We start from the raw sequence: 19,545 nt of genomic DNA on the forward strand, positions 1-19,545 counted from the left end.
TGAGATGGTGAGTCAGATGCAGACAGACAGAGACAAGAGCATCGGTGCAGAAAGGCGGCTGCATTTTAATGCCGAGCGATCTGGGACCTCGTGCAGCCGAGTCCTGAGGCGGGCAGTTGTACTGTGATATATATTGTATGCAACCTAATACTTTGAGTAACGCCAAGACACGGCCGTATATCATGCTGACTTTACAGGTTGACGCAAATTGCCGGCTCAATATTTATTCCATTATGTGCTAGCTTTGCTCTTTCTGTGTGAAACTAGAAGCGGGGTTTACAATTTAGCTCGGATATTGAAGAAGCATCGATACGAAAGCAGAAGTTTGCACCCTCTTCCCGAATATATGGTTTGCTTTCAGAATGGCGGCTCTATTACACGGACTAGAGTGTTCCATTCGTGAAGATAAAGAAAACTATTGCCTGAAATGATACATTTTACCGAAACGCTTTCTCTGTAGAAGAAATGAAAGTGATGAGAAGTATCTGTCTTATTTGACGGAAATACATTACTTATGGATAACTTTAGGCTCCAATGAATGGTATCATTGCTTCCTTAATGTCATGCATTTCCTTTTGAAATAGGGTCTTTGGTCAGAACATTACACTGATGGGCTATTACTGTTGTTAAGGAGAAAAATGCTATTTGATTTGGAAGAAAGGCAAGCCTGTGTCCATTCAAAGACCTTTAATAGCCTACAAGGACTGATGTGTTGGAAAACAATGCTTTTGTTGTCTATTTTAATTTTCTACTTAGCTCTTAATACTGGAGTAGAGCTTGGTTGCTGTAGGGAGCTCTAATGACTACCAGGAACTTGGTACCCTTTCCAAACCTAAAGCTCAACTTAGAAATACCAGATAGAAATCTCCTCATGCCCGTTGTCATCAGTTTCACAAACTTGCTTGCAGCATTAGTACGTTTGAGGTTTGTGGGGGGGGGGGGCACGAATGCCTGCAGTGAGAACCCATCCCGAGCTCCCGTTGAGTCTTGAATACTAAAAAGTAAAAATGCCCGAGAAAAAGTGAACTGTGGGTGAAAACGCGTCTGCCATAACGTCGGTGGCTGCCGTACACTGAGCTGGACCAGCCCCCCCCCCTGCGCTGTGCTAATGTCTGCTCCTCAGACAGCTTACTTTAGCCCGCGGCTCGCTGAATGTCAATACACTCACGCACTCTCCTGTTGCGCCACCTGTGTGTCTCCACTCTGTCATTTGACCTTTATCTTTCCTTCATCCCTCCTTTTTTGTGATCCTTTACTCTATTTCAGCCCTGCTCCTGCTCTCTCTCACTCTCATTATGACTTCCCTCTCATGTTCTTCTATCTTTGTCTCTACCTGCATTGTCTTTAGTTCCTGCCTCGGCCTTGCCCTTGTGAAAGCCCTCCCATCTTGTCCCTTTCACACACAGTAACCCCCTTCCTTACCTACCTCTCCTCTTCTTCCTCTGACTCTATTACCACGGGTTGTTCTTTGTATCTCTGCCATCCATCCCCTCCCATTTATCTCTCACTGCCGTGCCCCTCCTTGTGTGTTTCTCTCCATCCTTGCTCGCCTTCTTCTCTACCCCTCTGGCTCCTCTGTACGTTTCCACATTTCCCTCCTTTCTCTCCGTCTTGTCTGCCCTTGAGGCAACCTGAGTACGACAATGTTATCAGTCACAGCTCTACCACACCACATTCTCCCTGTTTCCCCTCCTGCACCTCCCCTACCCATCTTTTTGTCTTGTCTCTCTATCACTTGCTGCCCTCCAAGTCTCCTTCCCTCTCCTGCTCCTACCAACTCTTAGATCCACACATGATTTAGCCTTCTTCTCCACCCTCCATTAGTGAGCAGATCTCATTTGCACCTAGAGCAGTGCAGTATTGAAGCTCTCTGACACACACACATGCACAGGTTGGGTGTAACCAATCTGTCGTGAAGTGAACGATCGGACCCAGAGTGATGGATAGCTCCCTGTCCCATCCATTTACACCCCTCTCTCATCCTTGCTTCTTTATCTATCGTGTTACTCGTCTGTCACATCTAAAGGTGGTCATCTTTCAAGTCATTGATTTGTACAGGTATGTCGGGTGTTTCTTAAGAGCATTACTTCGTATACTGAGGCGTGGTGTCTGAACATGAACTCGTTTGGACACAACATGTAAAGATGCAGGTCGTTTCCACAGAATGTAGTTTAAATTGAATGTTCAATATTGTGGAAAATAGCTGCTCTTTTATGCAAATATATTCAAGAGTTGACACAAATATGCCGCAGTAGGTGCCATCAAATGTTTATTTTTTTAAATTAAAACATTTCGACTTCAGCCAGCCAAACTTTTAATGTATTGCACCCCCACTCAGTGTACCTTTTATAGAGTTGAAGATCTTTCCTAATATACTGTAGACTAACCATAATATGGTTAGTTTTTGTTCTTTCGTTATCCTATAATATGTAAGAAGAAAAAAATCCTGAAAACGTCACATTTCCAATCACCAATTCCCAGAATCCAATATGATGTCTCTAGCTTGTTTGATCTTTTTCAAATATTCAGTTTATCGTGACATAAAAAAAAAAAAATGAGAAAATGATGGCCTACAAGATGAGTCAGTTTATCATTGGGCTGTAGTTAATACGAGATATTTGACATATCAGATAACTTAAAATGACCCACATTGCTGCTTCTACTTTTCTCAGGCATTGAAACTGCGTGTACTGAATGTAGCTTTTGATATCAGTTTTCCTTATCTTCACTTTCCTCTTTGGTCTTTTTACTTAAGCTGCTGCGGCATTAGAATTTCCCCTCTGGGATCAATAAAGTCTTATCTTACACATTGCACCGATGCAGAAAACAGGTACAGTGTGTGTGGTACTACCATCAACTTGTAGCTACTCACAACAATGCATACGGTTAGCCTCACCATGCTGGTCTAGACCGTGTGTGTGTGTGTGTGTGTGTGTGTGTGTGTGTGTGTGTGTGTGTGTGTGTGTGTGTGTGTGTGTGTGTGTGTGTGTGTGTGTTGTGTGTGTGTGGTGTGTGTGTGTGGTGTGTGTGTGTGTGTGTGTGTGTGTGTGTGTGTGTGTGTGTGTGTGTGTGTGTGTGTGTGTGTGTGTGTGTGTGTGTGTGTGTGTGTGTGTGTGTGTGTGTGTGTGTGTGTGTGTGTGTGTGTGTGTGTGTGTGTGTGTGTGTGTGTCATTTCCCTGCACTTGGGGACCCTTCCCTTGCTCTTAAGAGTTTGTAGCTGAATTTGCAATAAGAAGGGATGCACAGATGTGAGAGCGCGCACACACACACACACACACACACACACACACACACACACACACACACTCTGAGCAAAAAGGCCAACACCCCTTTGATATCATGCTACTTATGGGGAGGGAAAAGAATGAAGAGTCAGTCAGTGAAAGATAGATGACAGACACACAGAGGAGGGGAGGATTGAATCACGACATGAGAAGACATCAGACAGAGAAGATGAAATAAACAGAAACGTACAGTACAAGAACACCCTGTGTGCGGGCGTGTGTGAAAATCCCATTAAAAGAAATTGGCTAGGTGTATGTGTTTTTAAGAAGTATGTGCCGTTTAAGGGTCTGCAGACGTTTAGCTTTTTTCGCTATTGTTTGTTCTTTTGCTTCCTCTATTTTTGAGAAATCTCGATCGCTGCGCTACCTTGCATGAACCTTCAAACCTCCAGAGAGCAACACACAGGCGGGTGGAAAGAGAGTGAGAACACGAGCTAAAAGCGTCCGTGGAAGGAACTGCTCGGTGTTGGAGAACGACTCGTAGGAACATAACCTGAACTTAACTTCCAGAAGTTTCTTTCTAAACGCCCACCGCATCCCCAGGAGGGGGACTCTTTCTTTTATGCTAGGACAAACCCCGTCAAATATGACACTTTGGAACGATGTACTTTCCTTTAACGGTGTTGCTTTGGAACATAAACAAAACCCAGGCAATTAGGAGGTGTTCCAGGCATGACTAGAAGGCTCTAATGTGTGCGCTTGTTATCTCACACAGAAGACCTATTGCACTTTAGGGCTTAATTCCCTCTTTGGTCACAGTCTTTAATTCGCTTTGGACTATTATAAATGTCAGGCCCTGTTAAATGCCAGCCTCGATGATGTTGATGAATACTGATGAATGTGTATGTATATTTTCCAAGTCTGCATATATGTTTGTGAATCCCTCTCGAATGTGCGTGAATGCCATTAGCCTGTAATCGACTTAAATCGACTTAGGGAATGTCGCAGTGTTTATAAACAAGGGGATTTGTATTAGCTCTCGAAAGCCACTTATCACAAGCACAGTAATCCACAGATCTGATTGGAGTGAGAATACATCCACAGAGGCTCCAGTCAAAGCCTCTGCCTGCTAATGTAATGTTTGATTGCTAGTTGTGGCTAAATGAAGGTAAGAGTTAAAGAAAATGTGATCTGAATATCGATACAATTGGTTTACGAGAGCATAATTTAATCTGAAAGTCAAATATATGGACTCAGACACGCAGAGGTCCTTCAATCAAAGTAAAGCTTCCTAGCATGCACTCTTACTCATAATCCAGACCCTTGATATTAGGTGCATAGAGAAACAACCGGCAGCATACCAAAACAGTCTTCCCACACAATCATAATTACAGGGAGGCCGACACATGCACACTCTCTCTCTGCCTCTCCAGGCATAAAAACAAAAGGACGCCCACATAGCCACTTGGTGCGGCAGTCGTGTGTACTGTAGGCCCACTCATCCTTTTGATACTATCACTCCACTGTCAGTCCTCTGTCGTATTCGGTCCTCTTTAGACTCCCCGAGTGTATAGAAAGCGCGGTGGAGAGGAGTACAACATTGGATATGGAAACGGACCAAAAAAAATATATACCGCGTGAAATACAGAGACAAAAAGACAGGAACATGGGAGAGGAGCGCACAAGATGGAGTGTAGAATTGGAGCACAATGAACCCCGGTGGGAAGAGAGTGAATAAGGAGGGGGTGGGAGTTTGAGGAAGATGGGAAGAAAGAGGGTTGAAGAGTCGGTGTGTATGAATGTGCGTCGTTAAGCGGATGGGCAGAGAAATATGTAAAGGCGATAAACGGGTGAAGGCCGCCATCCGTCACTGTCGGAGAGAGGGATGAGGGAGGGGAGAGAGGATTTGATTAGGGGACGGGAGAGCGGTGTTGAAAGTGAGTTTGTGAGGCTGCAGCATCAGGGAGGTGAGAAGACTGGGAGGAGGTAAAGATTCTGGAGGAGGGAAGAGGTCAGGTTTTCTGGTTCATATTTGTACTTTGGGTTTCAAATAGTACATGTTTACTTGCTTTAATATCCAAATATCTGCTCACAAGAATCACATTGGTAGTTCTTAAGCCATGGGTGGAGACACTTGGATCGGATCCCATGTTTTCCCCATAAATTGCCGACGTTGTCTAAAAAAAAAAAAAGATGTCTGTATTTTCCCATTGCTTGATGTTTAATTTGATTTGTAATCTGTACAGTTATTGCTTTTTCTTCGCTGTATAGGTAGGGGGTATTGATGCAAAAGACTCACAGAACCCCTGAGGTAAATGGTTGTGGTGAAGGGAGAGAAATTGGAAATCTGAGAAAATCACTGTAGTGTATTCTCTTTTCAAATAAAAGAACTGCAGTCTTTGCACAGCAGGGCTCCAAAATAATACAGCTCAACTAATTCTTCCCAAGCCTCGATGTGGTTTCTGAAATAGTGAAAGAAACCGTGTGTGTGTGTGTGTGTACCCATCTGTGTGTACACCCATCTGTGTGTACACCCATCTGTGTGCACCACCCTCTCTGACTTAATCCCGTTGGAAGCCGTCCTATTTTGCTGATCCTTATTATAGTTTCTATTCCTGGAACGGTGCACAGTCAGATTTTTTAAATGTTTTTCTTTGTTACGTCTTACTCTTCTGCATTAGTTCATGCGTTAAATGCTTATATAAATACTTGTTGTTGTCTCGCTGATGCACATCTCACAGCTCTTGCATGAGGACTGAAAAAAAGTCAGACGTTTGATGTTGAGAAAATTGAGTTTTGAGCGTCTGATCACAACTGAGGGAAATTGTAGAATGTGTTTGGCTACTACAGCACCTTATCTTAAGTAAGCACTTCTTAAAAAGTATCTATAATCTTCTAACATGGCAACACTTCAGCAGTTATTATGTTTGAAGTGAAAACATAGTAATTATATGTGTGGAGGATTTCAAGTTTGCTTTTTATAAAGGCTCCCACACTGTGCATCTACTCCGCACAGATAAGCAATCGAGTATTTAATGAACTCAAGAGCTTTGTTAAAAAGATGAAAAGCAGTGGTACCTTTTGATTCTGTTAGAAGTATTCCTGTTTTGGAAACCAGTCATCTTCTCTGATGTACAAATGCAAGGCAGCAAGAAGCGTCTGATATTCTTAAAACCAGGAGGCAGCGTTAACGCTCTGATTTACCACAGGCTGTGAATCGGTGAACCGTTAAGACTTGTGCAATGACGGACAAGAACATCTTAAGTGGCGCAGCTTTAAGTAGGCCTTCAACTCGTGGGCCTTTTAACTGGAGTAGATTTTTCTACTTAAAGTCACGGCTCACATCTTTGCCCCCCTAAAGGTTTTTGTGTTCCCGCTGGTACCCTACTCCCGTTTGTTCCAAATCTTTGGGCATTAGTGCTTGGGGAATGAAGCATTAAAGTGCTGTTGAGAAGAGCCGCGGTGATTAGACAGAGAAATAATCCCAAAGTATTTTGACAACTAAGCACTGTTTTATGCAAACATGTAAGAAAATGTTTATTTTAGCCTTTCTCAATGGAGTTGTACGCCTTTTCTCTGCTTCTTAGCATACTAAAGTGAACCTCATCGGGTTTTGGATTGACATTTAAAGACATCACCTTGTAATTAGAGAAATTAGGACAAACATTTTTCAACTTTTTTTGACATTTTTTAACAAAGAGTTGATTGATTCATCTAAAACATAACTGGCTATACTTATAAATTGAATCCAAACTCTCACATAATTTTTCCTGAAAATAATATCCAAAGCAATAGTGACCAAATAGAGAAAGGATGATAAAAGTGGAATTCATTAGCAGTTATCATCATAAAACTAAATGATAAATGACCCTATGAAACTTGTTTAAAGACTTTAAAATCCCATCTAACTGCTAACATAATAAACTACACTTTTGCAATGCACCGACTCAACGACCACACTTTCCTCAGCACCTCTCTCTCATTGTTGTGCTATATCTGTGGCAGCCAATCTCCCACTCCTTGCCGAGCTTTTGTAATTTAGTTTCTTCCCCTTTGAAAACCCGCACGGCTGCACAGCTCGGGGATCACATTTTCTGGGAGGTAAATTGAATTGGCAAACAGCAGAGGTGACAATGATTTTCCTTGGCACCTCGCTGACTCGGATCATGCCAGGAAGCAGCCCTTACATGATCCGTTATGAAGCCCTCGCTTCAATTTGTAACTCATATCCACTATTTAGTCTTGCTTGACGATCAGTATTTGTGTAGTGGTATCCTGCCTCGTGCTTGGGGTTGCTTGGGCATTTTCTTTCACACACAATGTTTATGTTTCTCTGTGAAAGTCCCTCTGCAAACTCTAGAGAAGTCTCATTCTATATCTCTCAGAGTCCTACAGATACAGTCATGGACATAAAGCACTGCAAAGGCTCAGGAGGTGGCAGCACTGCTATGCCAGGAGGGAAATATTGTTGTATTGCTGCATAATTGTCATATCTTTGCCAGAGAGGCGGCTTAATACTGCTTTGTTTTGATGCTCCCTTACTCCAGATGGCAATAGCACAATCTAATTAAGTTGCACAGTAAACTGGTTTAAGATGGGGGCTGATAAAGACAACAAATGAATAGCTGATTGTGTTTGCCACATGCTCATCTTTTGATGCAGATTCCATATTGTGCTGAATGTGGGAGCAATGATCTGGGCATCTGTGATTTGCATTCTCTGTGTACAATTTATGTGAAAGGTTGCTTGTGGAGGTTATCCTAGAAAGTATTACCTCAATCTCCAGTTCCTATATCTTTACAGATCTCAATGTTTGGTTTCAGTTCATCGTCTCGTAGCGTTTTTGACCAGAAGGCAGCTTTTTTCCTTTTATCAGCTAAAAAACCCCCACAGTTCGCTACCTGCTCGAAAGCAGTCAGCTCCCAGACCCAGTTTACAACCAGCTTGAGAACATAGTGCAGCATTTACTGTAGCAGCTAAGGAGCTTGGTATCTCCCTATGGACATGGTAGAGGCCAACAAAGATAAAAGGTAGAATGTTGGACTCATGCTAGAATAAAGTCTGCATGTAATGACATACTTCAAGGCTATGTATTTGGAGCCCTTCATGTCAGGCCCACCTGTAATGGTTTGGAATGTGTCCCAGTGTTTGCATCAAACCGTGTCCGATTGGAAAATGAATGCTGCTTGAATGTTATAATGATGTTCCTGTGTGGTAGTGCAGTAGGCTGTTTTTTGGAAGGATGTCTGTGCTGTGTGTCGGGCTAGCAGCCATCAGCTGGTCATGCAAGAACACTTCAGTTTCTAATCCTTGCAAGAACACTTCAGTTTCTAATCCTAATTTTCTCCTCACAAATGCTCACTCACAAACTTGCACTCAAACACATACTTAAAATACAGTTCTGCTTACGCCCACGGATTTGCCTTTGCACGACACACATTATCACAAGTGTAGCAAAATAACTGACCTGTCACTCACCCTGAACACAACAGCTTGCAGTTTGCCCTCCTCCTCCTCCTCCTCCTCCTCCTCCTCCTCCTCTGTTCATCCCTCCTTCATATCCTCTCTGGGGCTTTCTGGCCCAACCATTTTGTCTCTAAACCTAATTTCTCTGTCTCCTTATGCGTTTCATTCCTCCATCCTCTTGCTACCTCATCTCTTCCCTCTCTCAATTTCCACCATGTCCATCTTCATTCTTGCATTTCAGCCATATTTGCAGTGTGTGTTGTGTGCACCTGTGTGTGTTTACATAGCTGACGGTAATCAAGAAAATGGTGCGACCCTCAACACAAACACCGGACGATCAAGAGACACATAAACACACCACATCTCCAACCCAATCAGAATTCCTGTGGCGTCGTTTAAATGGAACGTGATTGGCTTACACGACAGGATACTGCATGGCAAAACGTGTGTGTGTGTGTGTGTGTGTGTGTGTGTGTGTGTGTGTGTGTGTGTGTGTGTGTGTGTGTGTGTGTGTGTGTGTGTGTGTGTGTGTGTGTGTGTGTGTGTGTGTGTGTGTGTGTGTGTGTGTGTGTGTGTGTGTGTGTGTGTGTGTGTGTGTGTGTGTGTGTGTGTGTGTGTGTGTGTGTGTGTGTGTGTGTGTGTGTGTGTGTGTGTGTGTGTGTGTGTGTGTGTGTGTGTGTGTGTGTGTGTGTGTGTGTGTGTGTGTGTGTGTGTGATGATTCAGCAGGGCTCCTACTTTTCTAAGGGGAAATCCTGAGTAAGGGAATAGTCAGCCAATCAGCGCCCTGCATCCAGCCCAGTGGGATAATGACATGCCGAGTAGCCTGTGAATCACTTTGATAGATGTATTGATTAATCCTAAGCATGCACATACATAAACTCAACTCTTTCTTCACTAAGGCATCTCCTATTTTCCAAGGGCATCCCACTTTTAGTCTATTTTTAGACTAATTGGTAGTTTTGGTAAACTACAATTTCTTTAGCTGATTATTACTTTTCAATGCTTTTTTCAAGAAAAGGTGCATCTGTGCTAAACCCATGATACAAAATGGTGCTTTTGCATGATTCTCTGTACAGAAACGCGTAATATTTTGTTGTCAAAATCGTATCTGTGATAGTCAACTTAGCATTGCCTAAGCTGAGGGCAGGCTCACTTTTTCTCCTTTGTTCATTCCCTTATCTCGACCGACGCTATAAAACAGAAATGGGAAAATACAGAAGTCTAGGGATAAGAGGTGGCTTGGGGAATGAAATAACTTTCAACGATTACTTGTTGTGGCGTATTAGTATCAGACACGTTTGATCACTGAGGCTACTCTCAGCCATAATGAATCACAAACCACGTTGTAACTCACCACAAAGGCATTTCTCTTGCCTGATGTGGGACACTAATAAAGGCAGAACAACAGCGTGCTGCAATGAGCCAGCGAGAGAAACCGGTTTCCCCTGGAGTTTGTTTATCACTGCGTCTCATATTCTGGTGCTTAGCAGAGCTGATGGAGGCAGGGACGCTCTGTGCTCGGCTGTCAGACTTTGACTACATTGTATGCGTTGTCGACTAAGTACAAGCCCGCTTTTCTTCTGACAGTGTTCACCCACGCTGTGTTCGGCAGCATGATTCACTTGAGCATCTTACAACCTACTGCATGTGTTGAGTACACAGCTGTCAGAGAGGTGGTGCCAACACGTAGCAGGGGGCTCCTACCAACTGCAAGAGGATGGATCCTTGCAAATGTTTCCAATAAGTCACTGTTGAATTTTTGTTATCCAAGAACTGCCTAAAGGAATCGCAAAAACCCCTGAGATGCACCTTGTTTTCTTTATTTCACGATTTTCTGACATTTTATAACCTCTAATGACAAAATCATACAGATACATTAATAATAAAGCTGCTCAGTGGTTGGAGCAGCCTCAGTGTGCTAAATGCAACCCATCGGCTCCTCCATTCAATTAAATAAACCCATTCCTCACATTTTAGACGTATAAGGCTGAACAGGTGTTAGCGCTGGCTTGGATATGAACATGCACTTTCCTAATTGGCCCTGAACGCATCCTAGCCGTGTACATGGAGGCCCTCTCTTCCTTTTCCCTCTGCACAGGTTTGGTATTCTTTACAAAGCAGGATTAGCAAAGAAAGTACTTTGTGAGATCCTGTAAGCCAGTCTGCATATCTGAACAATATTTCTAAACCGAATATTGAAATGTGGGTTTATAGATTTAAATCAGTATTACTGAATAATCTCTCACAGATATGTGGACATCCTTCTAATCCTGATTTGTGAATTTCCCAGCCAGGGACTATCGGTTTTTAGGCATTTCCTAAAACCTGCAGACATCTCCCCCTCCCCTCCCCTCTCCTCTCCTCCCCTCCCCTCCTCACCTCTCGTTTCTTATTCATGCTCTCTTTCATCCCTCATTTCCCACTCTCCATTCCCCCTCGCCATTTGCCTCACACACACACCCTTTCACAGTTGGCTCTCCCCCCATTTCTCCTCCCCCCCCAAAACTCCCCTCTGTCAGTCTCCAGCGGTTGCTGTGGTTACAGTTTGTTCTGCTCATCAGGCGCCTGCTGTGCCTAAACAGACTGTCAACAGTCTAATTACTCATCTTCTCATCCCTCTATCTTAACTTACCGGTTTTGTTATGTATCGACGCGTCACTTCCACCTCTGACTGGGGAGTCTCTTAGTCTCTCCTTCATCTCTCCTTTCATACTCGTCTTCCTTCCATGCTTTTATTTGACACTCCTCACCCGTCTTACTACAGTCTAATTACTCATCCTTTTAACATTCCTCTAATTCCATTCATTGATCAATCACCCAGTGCTTTGTTACTTTCCTGTTCTCTCTATTCCCTTAGCCTCGCCCCCTCTTATCCACCACCTCTCAAGTGTCGTCGCTCCTCTTCCTGCATTCTTCATTACTTAGTCTTCCTCCTCTGAGTGTTCCTCCCTATCTTAAACAGTCCGTCTCTTCATCACGCTTTCGCTCCACACCCCCTCCGTCCATTATCTCCTCTCTTCTTCCTTTAGCTGCTGACAGTGTCCTGATGTCTCATCCTTTGATTCTCCGTCCCCCCTCAGCCTTTCACTCCTCTCCCTCCGCCATTTGTCATTCACTCGTCCCTCCTTTCATCCATCAAATGCCAAACTTCCTGACTCTGACCATGCCTCCCGTGCGTCAGGCTTTCCAATCTCTCTCTTCTCGCCTTGATTGAGAGCTGGGAGAATCAGAAAGGTGTGTGCCACCCGACATTTCATTTATCATCGTCTCTGATGTCTTTGTGTGCCTCTGGTTGTTGTGGTTGTCCTCCTGTACCTACTACACGTGGGGATTAAGTTGGTCACCAGTTTTTGATCAATTCTCATCAATCTTTCCCCCTCATCCCCTTCCTTTTCACTCCTTGTTCCTAAATGCACCGTTTGTCAGAACCCTCCCCAGAACAGAAAACAGCCAATCACAGCTTAGATGCTTTAACTCGGTCTCTGTTGTTGAAGCTGTCAACATGGATCCCGAAAAACAGCCCTCATCCTAAATGCCTTTTTCTGTTGTAGCTTAAAAACTAGAAGAGAAATCAAGGAGAACAACCTTCACCAATTCCTTAGTGGAATATTAACGCTGTATTTTCAGATCTGTTCCAACATGTAATGGGTTATTCTTTCTCCAAGGCTTCACCCTTATAACAGGTCTAATCTAAATCAAGCCAATAGTATTTCCACAACCCTGCTCCGAAGGGGACAACTAAGTTCAACTAACAACAACTGTAACTAGCCACATATTTAGTATGCAGTCCTTTTTTAAGTATGCCTTTGCAGTATCCTTTCTTTAAAACTAAACGTCTGGAAACATTCATAAGTCATTTGGAGACCGCTTTTCCAACCAACTCTGAGAGCTAGCATTAGCTTAATGAGTTTTCTAGCTACAGCTCATCAAATCTGACAGTTTTCATTTCAAGCTGCAAATTCAGACCAGAAATGACTGAGCATGCTTTTGTTCAGGGACCGGATTTATAAAAAATGAAGAATGTTATTGGTGAATTTGCTTGTTAGGAACTTCACATGTGCCGTGCTATACCAGAAAGCAGAGATAGGCCTTGCAACTGGTCGATTAATTTAGCTGCTTCTTTTTTTTTTTACTTGCTTTCAATAAGTGGTCCATTGCCAGCCATTTTTCTTCCCTGCTCCTTCATTCACTTGCCGGTCTGCTCGTGTTGGCGAGGCCCCAGTGAGCATCCCATCTGCTCCTGCCTCTCCCTCACTGCAGCCTCCGAGTGACAGACTCATGATTAACAAGATCATTTACTGTAGATGATGTTCGTTTGATTCCGCCTCTGTTTCCCCGTTTGAACCGCATGACACTAACCTGCTCTGTATTCTCCTCACTATCACTAGCTGCAGAGCAAATCCAATTATGGAATTATAATGATTTGCTTAATGGATATCAAAAAGCCTCTTTGTTACACTTTTAAAAAGGATCCAGTTATCGTCTTTGCAGAAATAGAGCTGCCCTTGTTCAAAGCCGGAGTCAAAACTGCTGTAAACTGTCAACAGAGGAACTAATGAGCCCTGTCTCACTCATTCAAACACACTTATTGTTCATAGAAATAGTTTCACATGCGGTTGTTTTGCTTTTGTGCCTGATACCTTTTGTTTCCAGGGTAATCAACGTTCCTCCAAGGTAGAATTTCACTCTCCCCTAAAGTTAGCCTCGTAATTGGCTACACGAGAAGCCCCATGGTACAACACATCCCCCTTGTTGTAATATCTGGATCTCATTACTTGTTGTTGAACGCGTTGGTGATCTTTTACAGACGTTGTGGGCTCGTGGTAGACTAATTGTAGCCAATGGAACAACGGTATAAAAGCTACACAATGACGTCCATCTGTCATTTCTAATCATTTCTTCTTCACATAGCTTTCTATATTTATCTCCATGCAGATCATTTAGCATTTGGTCCGATTGTGCTGCCTTCCAATTCTTTTTATCGTCTTGTCACTCTTCATTCAAGACTGTGACTTTTGTATCTCACTTATCAGTTAATCAATGAATCCTTCAGTCTGTTCGTGTCTTCTCAAAGTCATTCTCCTTTGTCTCAATCTTTTCTTTCATACCATCCTCTGATGTGATTCCCCAACATAAACCCTTCATCATTTCACTTTAATTCCCCCTGTTCTTCCTTTATTCTCTCTCTTTTTCCTTTTGAAGAAGTCTATCACTCTACTTAGTGCAATCCTATAATCTGACCTCTCGTAGCCCATCACCCCTCCTCCCCTCTCCTCCCATCTCCATTCATTTCTCGTTGCCCTCTTCTCCTCCCGTATCTTCTCTCCGCTGGCCTGATCTCCTGTGTCAGCGTGCCAAATCTGTGTATGTGTGCTCAGACAAGCTTACGTAAATAAAAGAAAAAAACGAACACACACTCTCAGCCCTGCCATCCACACACTCTGCCCATGATGCACACACAGGTGAGCTTACATAAAGGTGACGGATGAAAGCCAAGCGCAAACGCAACTAGCGAGTAATCTGATACAGGACAGCTGGCTGACACTCACACACAGAAACACACACGTACAGAGAGCAGGCCTATCAGTATGTAGAGCAAAGGAACAAAGAGGGGGGGGGGTCAGGATTAAAATAGAGGCATAGGGGAAAAAAACATACAATTGTGTGAGTGTGTGCGTCCATATGTAGACATGTGCCTCTTGTGTTTTTGTTATGGATGCTCATCTGTTCATTATTTATAGGCCTGAGAGAGAGAGAGTGTGGTGTGTGTGTGTGTGTGTGTGTGTGTGTGTGTGTGTGTGTGTGTGTGTGTGTGTGTGTGTGTGTGTGTGTGTGTGTGTGTGTGTGTGTGTGTGTGTGTGTGTGTGTGTGTGTGTGTGTGTGTGTGTGTGTGTGTGTGTGTGTGTGTTGTGTGTGTGTGTGTGTGTGTGTGTGTGTGTGTGTGTGTGTGTGTGTGTGTGTGTGTGTGTGTGTGTGTATAAAGAGTTCCAGTGAGTGCTGGTGTTGTTCACCACATTGATGTGCTCAATGATTCAGCACAAGAGGGCTAACCATGCAAACATTGATTCACCTTTACTGGGACAATGTATGCCGTGTGTGTGTGTGTGTGTTTGAAACAACATGGACGTTACCTTTTCCGTCTGTGCGGCTCTGTAATCCGAATCAGCTCCACATGTTATCCAGGTTTGTGTGTGTTGTGTTTAGCACAGATCTCGCCCCAGGTGTTTCTCCTTGTGTTAAGCCAGCGGGAGGAGGATTGAGGTGTGTGTTGGGGGGGGGGGGGGGATAGGGTTGTGTGATTGTGCTGAACCTGTCCTACACCCCTTCACACACACACGCCTCCACACACATCAAAAGGAGGTGGATGTGGGTCAGTGTCAGGTTTAAAAAAGGAGGGTTGCAGAAATCCCACACTATCCTCTCAGGGCTTCTGTAGGTGAAGAAAGAGCTGGAGAATCCCGAATGACTCGCTGAACCCGGCTGAGGTATTCCGACATCCAGACTTCAGGCAAAAGATCCGGCTTTAAATCCTATTTATGGATGTGATTCCATCATTGGTGCATTTCTCTGTGGAGCTGTCAATCGACACAAAAGGCATCCTGGAGTGGGCGGCGATCTTCACCTCCTCTCCTCACCACCTTCCTCCTCCTCTTCTCGCTCCCTCTCTTCGCCCCTCTCTCATGCAGCCCCGTCTTCTTCTCTCGTCTTTCACACACTCGGTGCTCTCCCTCCTCTTCCTCTCATCACTCACTTCTTCCCCGAGTGGTTTCCAGGGTGTGTCGCTGAGGCTCTCCACGCTCTACGCCGCGTGTTTCGCTCTCCCACATTGAATTAGTTGTTCATCGATGACCTTGGAGGGAGGTGCAGAGAGGGAAAACCTGCGGAAAGAGGAGACGCATGTGACAGGGGGAACCGACTGCACTGTACATGTGTCCCATTAATGTGCACTCGCATGGATCACACACACATTGAGTCCATTATCACTTTCATGTCCTCCTCTTCTGACCTCACATCCATCCCCCCTTTCCTGACCGCTGCTGTCCAACATGCACTCCTCTCTTATGGCTTCTTTAAATCTCCTTCCCACCTCTAATGTCGTCTCTCTCCCCCCCACCTGCCCCTCTCACCTGTCTGTCAAATACAATCAATAGTTCTGAAACCCTCTTAGCGCTTCTCAGCCGGCGCCTTTGGCTCTTCTTTCTTTCTTTTTTTTGGTCTCACACACACCATCAGGAGCACCATGCAAACACACAATCATGCAGCACATACGCACGCACACACACACACACACACACACACACACACACACACACACACACACACACACACACACACACACACACACACACACACACACGCAGCCTAGTGAAACAACTGGGCTATTGATCAGCGCCATGAATGTCAGACAGTTCAGAAGTCTGCCCCCCCCCCTCCTCCCCTCCCCTCACTTGCCTGTTAATCAAACTCCAAAAGCCGACACCTTTAAGAAGACAATCTCATTATCCCGCTCTCAAGCTGCACTCGGTGTTGGTGTGTGTTTCTGCGCGAGTGTGTTCCTCGGAGTGTGTGCATCCGTGCAGCAGCTGCATATGAAGCCGGATTCTTCCAATTGGAAATCCTTGATAATCTTTTTCCTTTTCATTCCGTTTCTAAGGCATCTTCTCCTTCTGTGTTCACTACAACTACTACTAAAACAATGATAAGTCTCCCTCTGCTCCTTTCCTCCTTTCCCCAACACGTCTTGTTCTCCCTCCTCCGGATGAAAAAGGTGGAACCACTAACCTTGTTTCTCGGATCATTCCACGGTGGCTCCTGGAACCGTCACATCTCCCTGTCTCCGCGGCTCACTCTCTATCTCAGCTCCGTGGAAAAACACCCATCTCTCCCCCCCTTCTCTCTCTCTCTCTCTCTCTCTCTCTCTCTCTCTCTCTCTCTCTCTCTCTCCTCCCGCCGGTCGTCCCCTCTCTCGGTCTCGACAGCTGCAGCGCTCTGTCTGCCTCCTCTGTCGCTGCTCCGTCAGGCTGCCGGCTGATTGAATTTTAAGTCATGTTAATCCCACAGAACAGGTACTGAATGAAGGAGGGCACACTGTAAAAAAGAGAAAAATAACACAAAGCAGGGAGTATTTTTGGAAATCTCTCTCCTTCAGGGAGGTTTTCTCCCATTTTATTTTCCTCTCCTAATCCTGCCTCCCCCAGTCACAGCACTTCATTTATCCATTTTCATCCTCTTGCTTGTTTCCTTGATCTTTTGCCTCTGTGTGTCCTTATGTGGTGAAGAAGTGTGTGTGTGTGTGTGTGTGTGTGTGTGTGTGTGTGTGTGTGTGTGTGTGTGTGTGTGTGTGTGTGTGTGTGTGTGTGTGTGTGTGTGTGTGTGTGTGTGTGTGTGTGTGTGTGTGTGTGTGTGTGTGTGTGTGTGTGTGTGTGTGTGTGTGTGTGTGTGTGTGTGTGTGGTGTGTGTGTGTGTGTGTGTGTGTGTGTGTGTGTGTGTGTGTGTGTGTGTGTGTGTGTGTGTGTGTGTGTGTGTGTGTGTGTGTGTGTGTGTGTGTGTGTGTGTGTGTGTGTAAGAGTGTGTGTGAGTCCCGACGAGGAGCAGAAGAGAGGAGTGTGATCCGGCTCCGGCAGCGGCATGCAACGGACTGAGAGAGAGACAGACAGAGCGAGCGAGCAGAGAGAGAGGCATGAACATGAGGAGATATAAAGAGGGGGGAGAAGGTGAGGAGGAGAGGAAAGATGGAGTTTTAGAGGAGGAATTCTAACCAAGAGGAAGGGCGGATGGGAAAAAAAGAGGGTAAATCAAGGAGAGCTGAGTAAAAATGATTATTGAAGGCAGTGGAAGGTTAACTAAACATACAATTGTACACATTTAAACTATTGAATAATGTTAATATATGATTAAGCTACAGAATTGAACTTGGTTAAATGTCCCTCCATTACAATGAATATAGGGAAGTGTATTCAAAGTCAGTCCTTTATCTGGTGGCCGACCGATAGAAACTCGCTACAACGACCCAAAACATTTCCTTTAGGGGAAGCACTTTGCACTTTGAACCGATGCAAATATAAAAACACGAAAGTGCCAAAACGCATGCAAGTGAAGAAACATCTTCACCAACTTGACAACACGTGCGCAGCATTTAGCAAAAATCCACCCATTGACGAAACGTGCGCAGCGTTTACCAAAGATCCCTGCAAATATAATATGCTGCAGGAAGCTGAAAAGATAACTGAAATCACTAAAAAGTGATGCACACAGCGGGGACCGACATTCAGTGGTAGCTAACCTAGTAATATCGCAAGGCATCCGATCACATTGTTCAAATAAGCCAAACTGTTAGGCACATTCCCAACAACAGTGACAGTAGGCCAACTTTATAATCCCCCAACGCCAACAAGAGCCCCGTTCCCAGCTGTGTGCATCACTTTTTAGTGTCCCCTGGTTTCCATTGTTTTTTATTCGCAGCTTTTTGCTTATGCAGCGCTTTTAGTCTCTGCACGTGTTTCGTCAAGTTGTTTACTAAATGCTGCACAGGTTTTGTCGAGATGTTTTTCCTCATTTGCATGTGTTTTTGCGTTTTTCTTACATGTGCGATGTTTCTGAAGCTGCAGCGAGTTTCTTCTAATGGGAATATTTTGAGCTTTTGCACCTTGTGGGCCACCGTACTCCTGCTGCTGTTAATGCCCACTAACACTAACTGTGTATTAATATGTAGCCGAAAACAGTTTGAATGAAATGCACTGTTTACACCTGTATATATTACATCATTCATCCTTCTTTACATTGCATACTTTGATACTTACATTGTGACAATACTTCTTTACCTTTACTTGAGTCACATTTTGAATACCAGCCGCAAAATGTATTTGAGACGACTAAAAGATCCATATCGGTGTCAGGTGTTGGCTACATTTAGAACATGTTCTCTGCTTTACCTTCCCCTTTCTGTCATGCAACTGAAGCCGGTGTCTCTGCCTTTTCTAAGCCCCCAGACTCCTTTTGAGAAAAACTGTAGTTTCACCTTGCAGAACATGGAAGTGGCTGATCTACTGCTGTGGGTATACACTATGGATAAGCCCCACTTCAAAACCATGATCAGAATATGTTCAGCACAGATGGAGGGTTAGGAGGGGGACTAATAAGGAAGAAGAGGAGCAGATAAAAGTCTGCTGGTATGACGAGAGGAAGCGAAGGCGCCTCCAGCAACTCTGGTTCTGACCGGGAACAGAGTTCTGATGATTAAGAGAGCACATGAGTGGCAATGTGGAAGGAAAGGGGAGGTAGAGGAGAGAGCAGATCTCTGGGGCATGAGGGAGATAAGTGAGGAAGAGAGGGGTGAGTGAGGGGAGGAGTGGATGGAGTGATTGCGCGGCGATAGGAACATGTGTAGCTGATAGGACTTCAAACGGTGGCCGAGCGCTTCATCTCTCTGCTGAGCACGTGGCTGCAGGAAGTGTGTGTGTGTGTGTGTGTGTGTGTGTGTGTGTGTGTGTGTGTGTGTGTGTGTGTGTGTGTGTGTGTGTGTGTGTGTGTGTGTGTGTGTGTGTGTGTGTGTGTGTGTGTGTGTGTGTGTGTGTGTGTGTGTGTGTGTGTGTGTGTGTGTGTGTGTGTGTGTGTGTGTGTGTGTTGTGTGTGTGTGTGTGTGTGTGTGTGTGTGTGTGTGTGTGTGTGTGTGTGTGTGTGTGTGTGTGTGTGTGTGTGTGTGTGTGATTACTCAGGCAGAACCTCTAACGATTTAGATATTGGATGTTGGAATGAAGTTGTTCCCAGCATTCACCTACGGGTCTATTTTGTCTACACAGTCCCTCCTGGAGATGAAACATCGGAGAGAGTGCTGGGAGGATATTTGGCTGGAGG

General features: G+C 44.5%; 2 protein-coding genes across 4 annotated transcripts in view; one reads left to right on the top strand and one right to left on the bottom strand.

Moving 5' to 3' along the window:
• LOC117463817 (leucine-rich repeat and fibronectin type-III domain-containing protein 4) overlaps nucleotides 1-14,970 on the bottom strand; it is a 34,161-nt gene extending 19,191 nt beyond the window's left edge. Inside the window, exon 1 of the mRNA XM_034106285.2 lies at nucleotides 14,823-14,970. The gene's annotated coding sequence lies outside the window, so the exon portion shown is untranslated. The remainder of the gene's footprint in view (nucleotides 1-14,822) is intronic.
• pcxb (pyruvate carboxylase b) overlaps nucleotides 1-19,545 on the top strand; it is a 331,727-nt gene that overhangs the window by 212,600 nt on the left and 99,582 nt on the right. The gene's annotated exons all lie outside the window — the stretch shown is intronic.

The sequence above is a fragment of the Pseudochaenichthys georgianus genome, chromosome 18, assembly GCF_902827115.2.
Source record: "Pseudochaenichthys georgianus chromosome 18, fPseGeo1.2, whole genome shotgun sequence".
Classification (NCBI taxonomy): Eukaryota; Metazoa; Chordata; class Actinopteri; order Perciformes; family Channichthyidae; genus Pseudochaenichthys; species Pseudochaenichthys georgianus.